We start from the raw sequence: 18,915 nt of genomic DNA, 5'->3' as shown, positions 1-18,915 counted from the left end.
ACTTCTGTGTAAAAACAAACCAATGGCTCCTTCCAACTTCTGAGAAATTGAGAGCGGGAATATACACAAATGTATAATGGGAACTGAGTGGGTTTGCATCAGCAAGCAAATACTGGTAAGGATAAAACTGATTTATGGTTCAAATTCCAAAGATACCTGACACATATAGTAATGGCTCGGCAGAAGGACTTCTGTGCTTTTTTATCTAACATGTGCCTGGTTTGAGCTTTGACTTTAAGAAGTGCATCGTAAGATAAGGTCCAGCTCTTGACTCACACTCTCTCTGCTCTAGAGTTGTCAACTATTCAGCTGGCCTCTATAGCTAAATAGAAGCTTGGTATACAATTTTGGAATATGTTTATCCCTGTGCTGTGCAAAGCTTCACCTGCTGATTCCAAACATCAAACTGTTATTTAAAGGCACAGAAGCAAACTAGATTCTCCGCCCCGCCCCCCAGTCAGTTGGCAACTCTACTTTGCTTGCAATGGTTAAGTGCTTCCTGTGGCAGCTCAGTAGTTAAATTGAATATGTCTATCCTTTTCAGTGGAGGCTGGTCAATGGACCACTGTCCCACCAACTACAATCTGTCCTCAGCTAGTTCCTGCCTACCTGCCTTGTTACAACTAACCCAGGAGTAAGTGCTGGCTGTCAGCTTCTTCTGCCTTTGCCTTCTTTGTGCCCTCAAAGACCTCAAGAGGGGAAAAAGGATAGGGACAAAACGAAAATTAGTTTACTCCACCCCTACCATTGCCTTCCCTGCCCTCTGCCCCATCAGTCCCGGTTTGCACCAGCATGATTCTTCCACTACAAACCGAACCTGCAGTTTTGTAGGCTACCACAAACTTCATTAATGTGATTAATTCTCACAACAAAGGATTAAGGCTTCCCTAGTGGCTATTCAGGAAGATTTGTTTAAACTCACAGTTTAATCCCTACTGAAACAGAATATCCATTCCTTAAGGAATTCACATTCATAGAATTTTAGCGTTGGAAGGATCATCTAGTCCAACCCCCTGCAATTCAGGAATATATGCATGAAACAATTATATTCAGTGCAATGCATTAGAAGAACGCCTAGCAAAGCCCATTCCAAATATCTATGTGCCCACCATATTTAGGATGCAGAATTTTTGGAATTCAGCATTAACACATGAACTATTTTAATAGAAGAAAGAATTTAAAACACAAGGTAACAGAAATAAATTATTGATCTTAATTAGCACAAGGAAACCACACAAAAGCTAATGAAATAAGCTGTTGTTTGTAGACATAGATTGCTCCTGTAAGGACAGACGAATGAAGATACATGGAATTTTGTTTCACCTGCAGTTCTGGAGTAGTTCAGGGAGTTGAGGGATTATTATTTTTAATCCAAGTGCTTGAATGCAAAATAGGCATGTGAGAATCATTTAGAAATCATTAGATTATGTGTGTAGCTCATATAAATTGCCATTTAATTCAGTGGAATCATAGGTGTTTCCAGACAGGTGTTTATTATGAGATTGGTGAAGTTCATGCATGCAGATTTTTTAATAGCATCCATACAATATTGTCTGCATCAAAATGCCAGCTCATATTTTTCCCATTTATTCCAGATCCACCTTTTTGGCAGGAAATAATATTAGTATATACCTACTGCTAATTATGACATTTGCCTTTTTTTAAATGACATCTTTGCAGTATTAAGCCCGCCTCTAGAAGCACTCTAATTCATTTGCTGCCTTTCAAGCTTGTGTTCAACCTTGTAGACAAACTGTGGCTTTCTGGTCTGAAGAGTTATAAAACTAGGTGTGCTGCTTTGCTTTGTAAGGGTCATTCAACTGCTTTGTTTGTCCTTGACAAATACTACTTATACTTTTAGAGATACACGAGGATGTACAGGTATTTCTTTAGCTACAATATAAACTGAATGTGACTTTTTGTGGCACATTTCTGGTCTGATCTGGTGGGGCATTTCCTCACACATACACAAGCTACTTCTATACAATTTATCACCTTTTCTGTATGATTCTCAACCCATTTGGGTCCACATCATTACATAATCCATTGCATCCTACCTTTTCCTTATGACTTGGCATTCACATGTTATTACCTCTAGCTCCCTTGATCTCAGTCTATGGGGGGGGGGGATGAGCAGGCCAGATGGAAGTGGTCCTGAGAGCTGCCAGATGAGCTAAGCTTCGTTTATTTAGATTTATAATCCACCTCACCAAAACCTTGAGACAAATGAAAGCCAGTTCTCATTTATATTTTTCAGGCTGTGAGCTAAACAAAATGAATACCTTCTTACACTTACAAAGATTTATGGCATAATAAATGTGTTAATCATTAAAGTGACATCTCTTCTAAGAAAGTGGACACACTATTGAAGATGAAATCTAAATCAACTGTTTTGAAAAGATTGGCTAAGCACCTTCTCAAGGTTGGCACAACCTTGAAGCTTACACCCCCAGCTATCTTGTGATGGACAACAATATATGATCTCTCAACCCTGATGAATTTCTGGCTACATCTCAGTGCCAAGCCACGTTCCCTTGCCACTAGTGCCAGTTGCCTTACTAACCAGCCTTTGCCCACCTGCTCCAGTAGAAGAAGAGGAGGAGGAGTTTGGATTTGATATCCCGCTTTATCACTACCTGAAGGAGTCTCAAAGCGGCTAACATTCTCCTTTCCCTTCCTCCCCCACAACAAACACTCTGTGAGGTGAGTGGGGCTGAGAGACTTCAAAGAATTGTAACTAGCCCAAGGTCACCCAGCAGGTGCATGTGGAAGAGCGGAGACGCGAACCCGGTTCACCAGATTATGAGTCTACCGCTCTTAACCACTACACCACACTGGCTCTCAACTATCACCCCTACCAGCAGAGTGTCTCCTCCACTTTCTTTGATGGGAGTCTCCTCTGCCAGACCTCCTCATCCAACCCTCCGCACCAATGGAGCAACTGGGAGCCAAGCCCAAGAGGGGCCATTACTCATGGTTCCACAAATGGACTGACACCCACACCTACAATGACTGCAGCAAGAACTATACCAAGAACTCCCACCCGAAGGCACATCTGTGGATCCACACATAGTGAAAAAGAAGTCAAGATTAAAAACCATGAAAGATCTTGCTGCCTGGGAATGTGCTGCCTGTTGCGCTGAGGGAAGAAGACGACCCTTCCCAGAGAGAGGATACTATCCAGCCCAGGGCTCAGTAGCTCTTTCCGATAGTTACTATGACTTTATTGAATCGTATCAATTGTTTTTGTAAAATTTTGTAAAATTGTTGTCATTGTTTACTTTATACATTACTGTGTTTCATATTTTAGTGATTGCTACTATTGTTTTTAATGGTATTGTGATTATTGTGAGCTGCTTTGTGCTCAATGCATGGGACGCGGGTGGCGCTGTGGGTTAGACCACAGAGCCTAGGGCTTGCCGATCAGAAGGTTGGTGGTTCAAATCTCCGCGACAGAGTGAGCTCCCGTTTCTTGGTCCCTGCTCCTGCCAACCTAGCAGTTCGAAAGCACGTCAAAGTGCAAGTAGATAAATAGGTACCGCTCCGGCGGGAAGGTAAACGGCATTTCCGTGCACTGCTCTGGTTCGCCAGAAGCAACTTAGTCATGCTGGCCACATGACCCAGAAGCTGTATGCCAGCTCCCTCAGCCAATAAAGCGAGATGAGCACCACAACCCCAGAGTCGGCCACGACTGGACCTAATGGTCAGGGGTCCCTTTACTTTTACCTTTTTGTGCTCAGCATTTGTTGGAAAAGCGGTATGCAAATATCAAATCAAATAATCAACTTCTTCCCTCCCATGCACAGGCACCTTATTCCATGCTGTAAAGATGCCTTCCTGCTATTTATTGATAGCAGCATAGCACAGAAATGTCATCCACACATTCTTCACACACACCATGCAATATCAGATAGTATACTCGAGGCTGCTCCTAAGTGAAGTTACATAACTGGGACTTGAGTTAACATAGCCTTTTTACCTCAAATATTGGTTTATGTGAATAGTTCTGTCATTTACAGGTCCAGGGAGTGGGTGGAGCTGTGGTGTAAACCCATGAGCATCTTGGGCTTGCTGATCGGAAGGTCAGCAGTTCAATCCGTACAATGGGGTGATCTCCTGTTGCTCTGTCCCAACTTCTGCCAACCAGGCAGTTTGAAAGCATACCACTGCAAGTTGATAAATAGGTACCGCTGCAGCGGGAAGGTAAACAGTGTTTCTGTGTGCTCTGGTTTCTGTCATAGTGTCCCATCGCACCAGAAGCGGTTTAGTCATGCTGGCCACATGACCAGGAAAGCTGTCTGTGGACAGATACTGGCTCCTTCAGCCTGAAGCGAGATGAGCACTGCAGCCCATAGTCACCTTTGACTGGACTTAACCATCCAGATGTCCTTTACCTTTTACCTTTGGCAGTGCTATTTTTCTAGAAAAAGATGTGCCGGAACTCACCATAAACACCTCCCCCATTCTCTTAGAATAGCAATGTTGCCCACCTGTGAGGTGCCAGACTGAGTTCCGGCAAGTTCCGGCTAAGAAAAGCCCTGCTCCTTGGGTTATATCATAAAATTCCTTACAATACACACAAAGCAAGCCTGTTTCCAGTCCAACTGACAATACTATGATGCATTCTTGGCTTAAACAAAGACATCTCTCTTTAAGGATGGGGTTGAGAAGAGGAGGGATTAACAATTAAAGAACCATTTTTCACATTCAGCTAATGATGTTGTGATATAAGAGAGCAGATTAAACTAATTGCATCTACTAGAGAAAAATGATGTTATTGCCTTTATGGAAAGATTAAGAGGCCTTCTTAAGGATGCTTCCCACACAAATAAACTAAATACCTTGCTCTGATGTCAAATACAGTTTATATACAATAATGACTTGACAACAAAAGGCCACAAGTAATTAAATTAGTTCTAAAGAGTCAGTGAAGCAAAGACACATGCAAGCCCAAATTAATTAAATTCCAACACAAATCTTGATGACTCAATGTGTATAAATAGGCACATGCTTAAACCAGGCTTCCTCATACTCAGCCGTTCAAGATATTTTTGGCCTACAACTCCCATGATCCCTAGCTAGCAGGACCAGTGGTCAGGGATGATGGGAATTGTAGTCTCAAAACATCTGGAGGGCCGAGTTTGAGGAAGCCTGCGCTAAACCATAGAATAGGGTCTTTCTCTGTGTTTTTGTGTTTTTTATATGCCTCTCTATACTCAGAGGTCTAAGGGCAGTCCACAGAACAAATGTATAACTTATTCATTTATTCATTGTGGAATATCCAAGTATCTTCACCTAAGGCAGCACTTATGTTGCAGAGATATCACATTATCCTAGCATTAAGAGAGCCAATACAGATGCTGTGAAATGAATTTGTTCCCCCAGATAGTGCTGCAATTTCAAATGTGATTGCCATGAAGATTGTATCTCTGCAAATGTCCCTGGATAATGGCTGTGATGACACTAATGACAAGTATCAGAAACTAACCTACCACTGGACAGCAATTTGCATAGCTTTTCAAGTATCCTTTTTTTTCCTTTACAAATCTTTGCTGGAGAAGTGTCCCAAATTTACAGATAGCTGCAGAAAGAAAAGTTAATCTAGATGCTTGTTTAAAAGGGATCTGCTTAGCTGAACCAAGCGTGTGGGGTGCACGTCAGAAGGGAAAATGGAGCAGGGCTGACATTACTATTTCCCTAAAGCAAGACTTTCACCGCTTACATACTTTCCCATGGTGACTGGATGTAGCATAAAGAAATGCCTGAAGATTCCATACAAAGAAAAATACACTGGAAGTGCACTTTGCCTACTTGTATAGATGACCCTGTATATTTTAATATTGATTTATGCTCAATTTACTTATTTAGGCCTGGATTCAACAAATCCATTAAGCATACTAAAGGAGGGGGGATATGTCCAAATTATTGTCAAATGCACAAAATAAATGGAAGAAAATAGGAGACTACTAGACAAACAAATGACTATAAATACACAGTATGTGATCCAACAAAATTTTAAGCACTTTAATTCCTATTCGTAGAGTTTAACGGTAGAGTTAAACTCATGTGTATATCTCTATAATGTAGTAATGGGACATTAATGTGTGGTTTTTTTGGCTGGATTGTATTCTTTAAACTTACATAACACTTCTTTAAAATATAGATGTTTTGTACCAACCACAGAATGGCATGGCATAGTTCTGAAAAGCCATGGACAGAAGGATAAAAAGCATCACTGCTGTTCAATGTACCCTTATGCAAGGGCTAGAAGAAAACTCACACTATCCTACACACTTCAGTATGTTGTTGTTTGAATTTATATACCGCTCTATACCCACAGGTCTCAAGACGGTTCACAGAAATTTGGCTGTTTGTAGTGTTACAATAAGAGAAATGTGGTGAATAAGGAAGATATAGGCTGAAGCACAGAAACTCTACAGAAGAGCTTTGAACAAAGCTGGGGAAATCAGAACTTCTCTGGATTTGAGATCACTTTTCTCAGAACAGATGCATAACAAAGGCATTCAGCTTTTATCCAACACCAAGTAAAGTCCCATTGGTCCAAGGATTTCCTTTTGTGGAAAAGGACCTTGCCCCTTTCTCCTTCCTGTGTACATGCCCAGAATGTCCCCTGGGGTTTTCTCCAATGCTCCAGAGCAGGTCTGGGGAGGGTGTGAATGTGCGTATCAGGAGGAGAGTGAGGAAAGTTTTGTTGTGCAAAAAGAAATCCTTACACAGATGGCACAAGTAAGTGGATACTGCTCTTAAGTCTTTAAGGTGCCATAAAGTTGTTGTTTTTGCGGCAAAAGTCTAACATAGCTACTCAGTGCTTATTTTTATAGAAAAATATGTGCCAGAACTCACCACGAACACCTCCCTTGTTCTCTTATAATGGCAATGGCACCTACCTGAGAGGTGGCGGAACTGAGTTCTGGTGAGTTCCAGCTGGAAAAAAGCCCTGAAGCTACTCCTCTGAAAAGTTCCCTCCCCCAATCCAATAGAAAAAATGTATTCTAAATCATCAAGCTGATTATGTTGGAGTATAGAGCATGAATGTGTAAATATGACAGCTAATATTGTGAAAGTTTCATCAGTCAGTGCCAAGGTTTTCTATTTATCAGTGCATCATCTCTCAGACACCTAAGCATCTGTGGATGAAGAGAGATATATTACTTAAAAAACCAATTCTCTCTAGGTCCTTAACCATAGCTTCCTATCAGCTTCCCAGCTTGAATGGCCCAAAAAAGCTTTAATCAGAATTGATCCATGATGGCAAAGTAGCTCCTTAGCTTCACAGCAAAGACACTAAAAATCCTGCCTTAACAAGTTTAGGCTGAAGCTCAAGAGGGGAAAGGCTAACAGAAATTCAATGAGAAAATAATATGTCCAGGTTCCACTTGTTCTGATTATTACCCCTTCACTGCCAATTTAGAAATCACAATCTTCAAGTGTTGGATGTGGCACATTATGTAGAAAAAAAGAATGCCAATTTGTTTTCTGCACAGCGTAGCTGCAGATAACCAGTGCAACTTGAGCTATTCATATGTGCAGGAGGGAGAAAGAGAGAGGCAATCTTGCCCAGGTCATATTTACACTGCTTCCTCCTAGCCTATTATTGCATACTTTCCCCAGGGTTTCCATGAAGCATAAAATTTGTTCCTACCCCTTTTTATGATTCACCGCAGTTTGGATAGGAGAAGCAAACTGGACAAGGAGTTCTGCCTTCTCTTTACATTCCCAATGCTTCCTCTGCAAAAATAGAATGGGCAGCCTCAGTGGAGATGAAATTAGAATTAAACAGAGTCTGCTTCCAATATACTTCCACATTCTATAAATCTGTCTTCACCTAGAACCCAAAAGTTGGGTGGGTAGTGAAATGAGAGGTGGGACCACTGAATATCCATATCTACTTTTTATTGCAAATATAATGGCAAATGGTTTCTACTAATTAAATATTTGCCTTCTGGTGGTTTCACAGACACTGATTATTTATCTCATTCATGTTGTAATCACCTCTTTTCTTTAGCAAAGTTTTACATTCCCCATTCTACCTTTAGGGCAGTTTAATTTGCATACATTCTTTAAGTCAAGAGACTGTTGCATCAGACAGACTCAATTATGTCCAGATCTGTTGATATACTTTAACAGTCTCGCTGCAAACCTTGGCTTTCAATGACTCAGAATATTGTCAGATCCACCAATCTCCTTTTGCTTACTAGCACAAAAATAATAGAATAGCCACATCTGAAACAGATGGAAAGTGTTGTCTCAGTAGGAACAATTGCTGCTTCTGCTACCAGCCATGCTGAGATGCTTGAATCCATCTTGTGTTTTCTATGAACGTATCATTTGAGCATGGAATCGCACCATTAAGAGATCTACTGCATAATGAATGGTGCATAGTAAATACGAGCTTCCAATCTCTTTCAGAGTGTCTTCTAACAAACACACATCCTCGATAAATCAAAAGTATAGGAGTTCATTATCTAACTTGTTTGTTGCTCCTCCTTATAATATATTTTATCCCTAATGCTTCTAATTGCTTATAATTACAGACTTCGTTGGTTTGTACCTTCCGATCCCTTTTGGAGCTATTAATACTACATCCAGCAATGCACTTTGATCCACACGTATTGACAGTCATAGTTTAATATGTTTAATAGTTTCATAGTCTAATTACTACAAAAACTAATGGCATGAAATCAAGGCGATATTTAATAAGGCTTCTAAATTTTTACAGCCTCTTATTATGAACAGAACCATGAGTTCTAAGAAATGAAAGCTAGTGGTCTTTAGAACATTTAATACTTTCTTTTAATAAGAGATAATTGTGTAGTTGCTGGAGTTGCTTAATACAGGGGGGAGGGAATCTCTAAGCAGTTTGGATTTTTACAGTTTTTATGCAAACAGCAACATTCAATAAAAAGCCTTAAAACTAGATAAAAGCAAACCACAACTATATCTCAAAAATAAAACTGAGGATTGTATAAAAAAAGTAAAAATAAGATTCAGAATCTAGGAAACCTGCCGCTGTGATACCAGCTGCTTCAAATAAATGTTCATGGGAAATATTAAAATGTAAAGTACAAAAAGTGCCTGACAAACTACATGTGATAAATTTCCCTATGCAATATCCTTCTATGCATGTTAATGCAGAAGTAACAGTATGTCCACCTGTGTTCAATGGAAATAACTCTTAATGAACACTTGGGAGAAATTACTTCATGGTCTTCCCATAAATCAGCCTCCCCACAATTTTAAGTTTAGCAACAGAAGCCCTTCTCAGCTATAAGAACAGTTAGATTGTTGAGGGGCCTTTTCTGCAGGGGCCCCACACTTTTGGACTGCATTGCCATTTGGGGTCTATCAAGCCACATTATTACAGGTCCTAATACCAATTCTAAAAAGCAGAGACATCACCTTGCCAACAAAAGTCCGTATAGTGAAAGCTATGGTTTTCCCAGTAGTGATGAATGGAAGTGAGAGCTGGACCATAAAGAAGGCCGATCGCTGAAGAATTGATGCTTTTGAATTATGGTGCTGGAGGAGAGTCTTGAGAGTCCCATAGACTGCAAGAAGATAAAACCTATCCATTTTTAAGGAAATCAGCCCTGAGTGCTCACTGGAAGGACAGATCCTGAAGCTAAGACTCCAATACTGTGGCCACCTCATGAGAAGAGAAGACTCCCTGGAAAAGACCCTGATGTTGGGAAAGATTGAGGGCACCAGGAGAAGGGGATGACAGAGGACGAGATGGTTGGACAGTGTTCTCGAAGCTACCAGCATGAGTTTGACCAAACTGCGGGAGGCAGTGGAAGACAGGAGTGCCTGGCGTGCTCTGGTCCATGGGGTCACGAAGAGTCAGACAACAATACCAATTATTTGTGGACTCCACCTTCTACCTCCCTCTATCCAGAGAGCTGTCAATTTATTTCTACTCCATGCTTCCTGCAACTTAATAAATTCCTGATCCACCACAGGACTTTTATTGTAAAGCTGGCCTGCAAATAGGCAATAAGAACCTTACTAACACACCAAATATATCGTCAGGCTTACAGTCAATGTGGTTTTGAGAGTCTGGCATCAGCCCTTGTTCCCGAAGAAGAGTTTGGATTTGATATCCTGCTTTATCACTACCCTAAGGAGTCTCAAAGAGGCTAACATTCTCCTTTCCCTTCCTCCCCCACAACAAACAGGAGGAGAATAATTCTGTACTGTGGGCTGTTGAACTAAAGCTTGGGCTATATTGGGAGCTGGAGGAGGCAGCTGTGGATTATTGACTTATCTGCTGGTGCTTCATAAGATTTTTTTTATGTACACCACAGGACCACAGAATAACAAGGGTGCTTGATCAATGCTCTTGCACCAGCACCCAATGCAGAACCTGCTCAGGCTGCCAGGAATCAAGGCCGCAACTTTTGGCATTTCTAGTATAGAATACTTTATATGGTTGTGCCAGTCCTTGGCAGTCTGATAGCATATCTGCAATTAATACAAGTTAGCGAATATTTCAAAATCTTCAATATATACATTTTAATGAATGAAAAGTTAATACCGTAATTGCCCTGCAATCAGTTTACTAAAATGGAAAATGACATTTCTGGCAAAGGAGCACATGCTACTAAGAACTTCCTGAATATTTCCAGATTGTATTAGATCCTAATAAAACCCTGAGCTAAGCTATCTTATTTTGAAACTCATTGACCAAAAGGAGTAAACAGTATAGTTCAGTGGACAAGGAAATATTTATACTCATCAGCTGGGATGTGTCAGATTTATTGAGAGTAACTAGTTATAAATCACAGATAAATCGTATTTATAGTGTGTGTGTATCCCTGATCCCATATCTCAACATATTGCCTGTCATACATCTTGATGCTGTTGACAGTTTACCATATAAGATCTCACAGTATTAGAGTAAATTGAAATGTGTTGTGCACAATGAAAATCAAACATGACACTGCCAGATCCTTAAATGTCATTTGCTACCATGGATAATATTAGTCATGAACAATTATGTGTCAATACTTGAAATTGAAAATCACTTTATTTGACTGTACTTGAATCTCAATTTCTCAAATCATTAAATGAAAGAGAAAGGCCAATTAAAGGGCTAATCTTTTTTAAAGAAAGGCCAAGGGCGATAAAAGAAAGCTCTCTTTGATACTTAGTCATTTCAGCTCACAGTCCTTAGAAGTTACTTTCATTATAAACTTCATTTTTTAAAAAATGGCTGAAGAATAAAAAGAAAACACATACATTTTGGGCTTACTATTTATTTTGGAAAGTGGTCTGTCTGTCTGCCTCTCAAGATATCATTGCCAAACTCAAGCATGGTGATTCCTGAGATGGGGTGGCAGTCTTAAATTATTATGCAATATTGCATATGAAAAATTGTGTGTTGGGAGAAATTACAATGCTGATGAATTTTCATGAGAATTTTATGAATAAAAAAAATTTGCAAACTGGCATAGAGAAGTGAAGTTCGGGGAAAAATGAGAAATGGAGAGAAACAATTACCGACAAGATTGGCCATCCCTAACAATTATGCAAGGGCAGAATAAATTGTACTTGACAGTCCCCACCACAGCTCAACATCTACCACCTCAGACCTAAAAGACCACCCAAACCAGAGTTTTTCCAAAGAGTAAAAAGCATGACATCATGTAAAGTTCTCTGCCTACTTCTTTACTACTTTGGATCTAGTCCCCTTCCTTATACTTTGGAATTCGTTCCGGACACTTCATCTAAATATTAGGTTCAAATTTCATAATCCTATTGCTAGTGCCACTCCCAACCACCAGGTTACCCAAACCAAGCACCCATTTAGGATGGACAATAGACAATGCAAGCCAAAAGTTATTAAAAAAAAAAAGATTTAAAATTTGAACATAAGCACAGCAGAACGATCTCATGCACATCAACTGAGAAGCAAGTCTTGCTTGGTTGAATCACATTAACTCTTAGGTAAGTGTGCATTGGATGAAAGGTAGCAACCTTGAATGTCCAACTCCGCTTTAAAATATGGCAATTAAATGGTAAAAGAGCTAATATGAATCCCCTGCCCCACCCCCAATAAACTTTCTATCTGAATACAATATCAATCCACTGGTACTAGAATGCTAGGCATTTGGAGACTGTAGCTCTGTTTAGGCATTCAGAAACAAGTGGTGATAATCACATAAGGGCACTGATGTGATTATTCTGATGGCACTTGTTACACACACACACACACAACCCTACCACCTTGCCCAGCACTGTCCCCCTCCCAGCCCTATCCATGGGCAAGGTAGTCTACTGAATAAGCATAGGCTGGGGCCTTCTAGTGAAGGCTGGGCAAGAATTTTTATAAGTAAAATATATTTCCTCTTAGAATCAACCATGACAGCTTCGTGGAAGATATGAGCCCACCATACAGATGATGCCCAGTAACTCTGATGCCTCATGAACACAGTTCCACTCCCTAAATAATAAAGGCTGATATCATGCAAATCCTGCACAACTGTGTGTCTGCATGGAGTACATAAATGATGGGAAACAGGGAACTGTGTGCGCAATAGACACCTGATAGCAATTTGTTCTTAAGCACAGTTTTAAACTGTCTTTGAACAATTTTTCCTCCTACTCTTCTCAGATGCTTTTCACTTCTGGAGTCTTTCAAAGGACCTGACCAAATGCATGAAAGTGTAGACTGGTGATATATATCATTTAAGAGAGATCTGGGAGTTTTGAAACACCTCATTCATCTTATGATGGTGTGTGTGTGTGTGTGTGTGTACGCACGCACGCGCACACACACACACACACTTGTATTTTAAAATATAAGCCTCTCACAGAAAAGCTTTTTTGTGAACAAAGTCCTTTTATGGAAGCTAAGCATGGCACCCAGATGACATGAAATCCATCATGCAACTTATGGAAGGATGACAATTGCTATAAATCTTTCTAGCATCTCCAGATCACTGCCCACAAAATAACAATTCTGATATTTTAAGGGCTGATATATTAAGGCATTTTCAGAATTAGGAATTAAGCTGGAAACCAAATTTTACAGTTGTATCTGTTGTACGCAGGGTTAAGAGATAATTAATGTCACGTTGCAATCCTATATGTTTTCTCATGTGAATCCTATATGTATTTTCATTTCTGAGTAGACATGCATTGGATTGCACTGCCAGTGCCCCAGTTCACACTTAACTCCCAAAACATGCTTAAATGTGAACATCCCAGTGGAGTGAAAATAATCTTAATAAATCAAATGTATTTAATCCGTTATAAATGGGAAATTGATCAGTCTGGAACTCTGGAAACCCTGTATAAGAATTACATGAATCTGGAGTGGAAATCAGGTAACATTGAAGCCTGACTTCATTTGCACACAACACTAAGTGAAACCATGGCTGGAATTACACACAGAAAATAAAACGCTATTCATAAATCGCTGTAAGAAAAAAACTCCTAATGTAAAATCTCATAGGCGATTTTTGGCTGCTCTACCGTGCCATCTGGTGTCACATGTTTATAACGCAGTTCTAACGTTATAAAATGACAAGTGTAGCCGAGTCCCATGACTAGCATGGAAAAGTGAGTGTGCAAATGCAAGTATGAACAGGACTTTTCTATGATTCTCTGTCTCTAAACTCAAAACTGTCCATGCCTTCCTGACACACCCCTAAAGAACTATAACCCCATAACCACACCCACTGCTTGAAGCTCCGTTTACAACAACAGTTGTGTTTTCAAAACACTTTATCATCCCTACTAAAATATACCCTGAATAACATTTCCTCTACATCCCAAAAGGGTGAGGAAATTCCAGCCTTATTCTGTTTCATTAGTTCATCAAAGGTTACATTTATCTCTGAATGTGGACTGGGACAGATGATTCACTGAAGCATTTAATGCTTTAAGAAAATGAGCCATGCTTGGATGCACAAACCAATTAGTACACCCAAACCATTGTACATTTGTAGGGGAACTTGATAGGGCCGCTGTTTTATAGCTTGCTGTGTTACTTAAAATGCACCTTTGCTTTTATAATACCTCATTTAAAAAAATCAATTTCATGCGACATGAATTTTTCTTTGGTATCTTCTGACAAAGCTTTAAAACAGTCAATCAAACATTTAAGCAAATAATTTCTTCGAGAACGACCATTTTTGTCAATAGCATTATTGCAGCAATATAAATTTGACTGCTGTGCCATTGGTTGGCCTTGAAAAAGTTTCTTTCCACATACAAGTCAGATTTGAATACTAACAATCAGAAATAAACCCTGTGGAACTGGTACTTAAAAGCTGCTCAAGTGCCCTATCTGCACCATTGATCTCTTCTTGCAATTTTTTCTTTGGTGATCTTAAAAGCGTTGACACTGAGGATGCTTTAGAGATGTAAAAAGCTTCAAGTACCTCTAGCATAAAAATAGGGCACTTGCCTTAAAGAGCAATGGGCTTCCTTATCTCTTGGAGGCTGAAGATTGCAATTTGGGTTATCTATAAAAGCAGCGTGTTCATGTACAGTTAACTTCTCCAGCTTTTGCTCTCCCTATGCCAGTGTTTCTGAATTTCCATTTTCTTTGCCTATTTTATATGTTGCCTTTGTGTGTTGTGTCACTCTGTGTAAAGGAAACTTGCATTTAATCTCCAGCCTATTCCTCTCTGGTGTTTGACTAAGTACAGTGGTACCTCGGGTTACATACGCCTTGGGTTACATACGCTTCAGGTTATAGACTCCGCTAACCCAGAAATAGTGCTTCAGGTTAAGAACTTTGCTTCAGGTTGAGAACAGAAATTGTGCTCCGGCGGTGCAGCAGCAGCAGGAGGCCCCATTAGCTAAAGTGGTGCTTCAGGTTAAGAACAGTTTCAGGTTAAGTATGGACCTCCGGAATGAATTAAGTACTTAACCCGAGGTACCACTGCATTACCATAATTCCCTCTAAGTGTAGCCTAACGACACCATCCACACTCGAGAGGGAGACAAGGCCACTTCCGCCTTAGGAGGAGGTGGGGTTGAGGGCACTCATGATGCCTTCATGTGCGCATGGGAGTAGTCAGCCCTGCGCAATTGGGGGGGGATTCCCGCTGCGTCACTGCCCAGGCAACCAAGACAATTGCTCTGTGATGTGTGGCCTGCCAGATTTAAGCAGGACGTGGCGGGAATCTCACCCCTTTTCGCGCTTCCAGCTGCTCCACACTCGAGAGGGAGACAATAGCAGTCGTGAGGGGAACCCCAAATTCTACAGAAGTGAGAGGCTGGAAATAACAAAAAAAATAGTCCAATGAGCACTGAGCATGATCAGTGGCCATGGAATGCTAGCTGTTGGTGAATGGGGTGGGGGGAGGAAAACTAAACAAGCAGAAAAGAAATGTCTGGTAGATTCTGGATTTCTTTGCTGTAGTGGTATACTCTCCTCAGGGAGGCTTGCCTGGCCCCTTTGTTGCATATCTTTAGGCACCAGCCAAAAACATTCCTCTTCTCCCAGGCCTTTGGCTAATGAGACAATCATGGCCTTTTAAACTATAGAGCTTACTGTTTTTGTTTACCATATGCTATGTATTTTTGGTTTTTTTTATATTGTAAGCCACCCTGTGATTCTCGGATGAACGGCGGTATAGAAATTTAATAAATAATGATAATTATAAAACAATGCAGATTTATATCAGTGGACTCATAATGATTGCTCTTCAAAATTTCAGTCAATAAAAGTATCACTTATGTAATCAAAATTGGGAACTAAGTTGGATCTGCTGTGAGAATTCCAGCACTTCCCCAACAGAGGAAGGTGACCCCTATCTACAATCTATATTTAAAAAGCTGGTATTAATTTGCTTATCTCCAGATGGAAGTTTTGATGTATCTTGGATGTTTTCCATTGTGTTCCCTCATCATACTTATAATAGGTCTAGCCCATTTAGTTCACCATAATGGAGTAGCAATTTTCATGGGACAGAATCCAAATAGCTACTTTAAGTGAGCCCAAGGGCTCAGCGTAATTTTTGACTTGCTTTTGTTGAGTAGCGAATCCCTACTACCTCACTGGCAAAATTGCTGTTGAAAGTCACTTCGGTTTCAAAAATAGCTTGCCATCTAACACTGAGAAGGCTGCTCAAGAAACAGAAACCTAAGCCTCCTGGGGCATATAGACATTTCCATTTTCCTCTGCATCCTGGGCTTTAGTGTTTGAGCACCATTTTCCTTTTTTTTTATATAAAATTTTCAAATATAACAATAAAGGAAAAACATTCCCTTCAAAATATACATCCAATTCTAATCTTTCCACCTTGAGACTTCCTTCAGCCTATCTGGAAATTTTCCATGTTATCACAATTATTCACATTTCTTCCATCTGTATTGTTTTTTGTTTTAACCAGATTAATCTTAACAATTATTATAAAACAATATTTCTTTCCATTATTATCACAGAGCTTCTTGAAAGCCTACAAACGATAATTGTCCTTCACATATATTATTGATATACTCTGTAAATTTTTTCCAGTCTTCGGTAAATCTTTGGTCTCGCCGGTTCCGAATTCTCCCCGTTAGTTTGTCTAATTCTGAGTATTCCATCAACTTCATTCTCCATTCTTCTTTCATCGGGATTTCTTCCTGTTTCCATTTTTGTGCCACCAAGATTCTTGCCGCTGTTACTGCATATAGAAACAACTTCTCATCCTTCTGTTTTATGTCATTTCTTAGTATTCCTAACAGAAAAGCTTCTAGTTTCTTAACAAAAGTAGATTTCAACATTTTTTTCAATTCATTATAAATCATTTCCCAGAAACCTTTCATTTTTTTACATTACCACCACATATGATAAAATGTTCCTTCTTTCTCCTGACATTTCCAACATTTATTACTGACTTTATACATCTTTCCAAGTTTTACTGGTGTAACATACCATCTATATAACATTTTCATAACATTTTCTTTTATTGTAGTACATGCAGTAAATTTCATTCCTTCTTTCCACAATCTTATCCAGTCATCAAATTGAATATTATAACCAAAATCTTTGGCCCATTGAATCATTGCAACTTTAACCTCTTCATCCTTAGTATGCCACTCAAGTAATAATTTGTACATTCTAAATAAAATTTTACCATCATTATTCACGATTTCTTTTTGAAATCTAGATTTTTCATCTTGAAAGCCTCTTTCCAGCAACTCTTTTTTAAACATCGCATTCACTTGGAAGTAATGTAACCAATCATACACATATTCTTTAACTTCATCATATGGTTTCAATTTCCATTTATTTCCTTCTTTTATAATTAAATTCTCATATGTAATCCAGTTCCCCGTCATATTGATCTTCTTAACACTCATTACCTCCAATGGCGACAGCCAAAATGGAGTTTTAAACTCTAATATATTTTTGTACCTATCCCATACGTCAATGAGCACCATTTTCATTTGCCTGCAATGTTCTTAACACAATCTGTCTAGAGCTGTGGATGCCAGCCAACCAGCTCCACTTTTATCTAAAATTGGGAATGCACAACCTTTACGCTTACAAGTTGTATGCAGATAGCATCTCGCTTTATGATTTTGGAAAGTGGGTTGTTGTAGGGTGTGTGGTGGGTTTTGTGTGTGTGTGTGTGTGTGTGTGTGTGTGTGTGTGTGTTTTGTAAAAGTGGGTGGCAAACTGCGGGCACTGCTTCCCATCTAATGTCTAGTTGGTTGCATTCCCATTGCTTTCTGGACAGGGGAAGTGACAGTGAGGGTAGCATGGAACAAATGCACTAGAGGGAGAATCAGAGCAGCTGTGACATGACTGACCAGAGGTCAGGTGAGTGATGAATGCTTTCAGCAAGTCCTTGTATGCATGTTGGCTTTGCTGCCAAGAATAAAGGAGAGAGAAGGGCAGATACAGCTCCTATGTGGCCTGTCCACACGTTCATATTGTATGAATGGGGCTCATGACAACCAATGCAGGCAGGCACACTTCCTTCTGCAGAATATCTGTGCCTCACAACACCGAAAGTTCATGACTACCCACACCGAAAGTTCATGACTACAAGGAGTTAAACAAGCCAACTTCGCATCTGCTCGGCTTGTTTTGATATGGACTAGAGTTTGTGATATTTCAAACAATCAGATATTTCAAACAAAAGTGCAATCCCAGATATTCTATGGAATCCCGCTATGGGTCGAAGCATATAACAGTGATTTAAAAAAGATTCACTCCAGCTTTCTGAGACGTATTCTTGGACTCCCAGCTGTGATCAAATATGAAACAATGTGTGCAGAAATAGGCATACACACAATGGAATATTGGGCATGGTCCACCTCAATAAAGTACTGGTTACGCTGCCATTTTCGCTGCCCTCCATCAAGTCTGCTCGCTGATTTGCTCAAAGACTCCTATAAATCAAGATGGTATCAGTACCTCGAAAAAAAGATTGAATCTTTAGGCATCGAGCTGGAGCCCCTGTACAATTCTAATGAGCAATACATTTTCCATAATATCCTAACTAGACTAAAGGATGTCGAGAGACAAAATATTATGGCAGCTGTAAACAAAATTTGCTCCCCCATATTCTATGATTTAAATATCCTAGATAGCAGAGCCAATTACGTCACTAAATTAATAATCCCAGCCCAACGTAGGGCTTTTATGCTGGCCCGTTTGAATGTTTTTCCCTCAGCATTTGTCAGGGGAAGATATCAAAACATTCCTAGAAACAAGAGATTCTGCAGATGTTCTATGAATGTCCCGGACACTGTAGAGCATATTCTCTTTCATTGCCCATTGTACAGTATCCCACGTCAACGCGTGCTGTCCCCTCTTTTGGGTGGTCTGGAACCCCAGCAAGGTGAATGTGTGGGATTCTGCCTATCCGACGTCGACCAAAGGGTAACGGCGGGGGTAGCCGAGTTTTTGGTAGCAGTCCTCCAAGGAGCAGGTTAACAACG

Source organism: Podarcis liolepis, assembly GCF_965112155.1.
Source record: "Podarcis liolepis genome assembly, chromosome: 6".
Classification (NCBI taxonomy): Eukaryota; Metazoa; Chordata; class Lepidosauria; order Squamata; family Lacertidae; genus Podarcis; species Podarcis liolepis.
The sequence above is the reverse complement of the archived record's forward strand: the minus strand, read 5'-3'. Positions refer to the sequence as shown.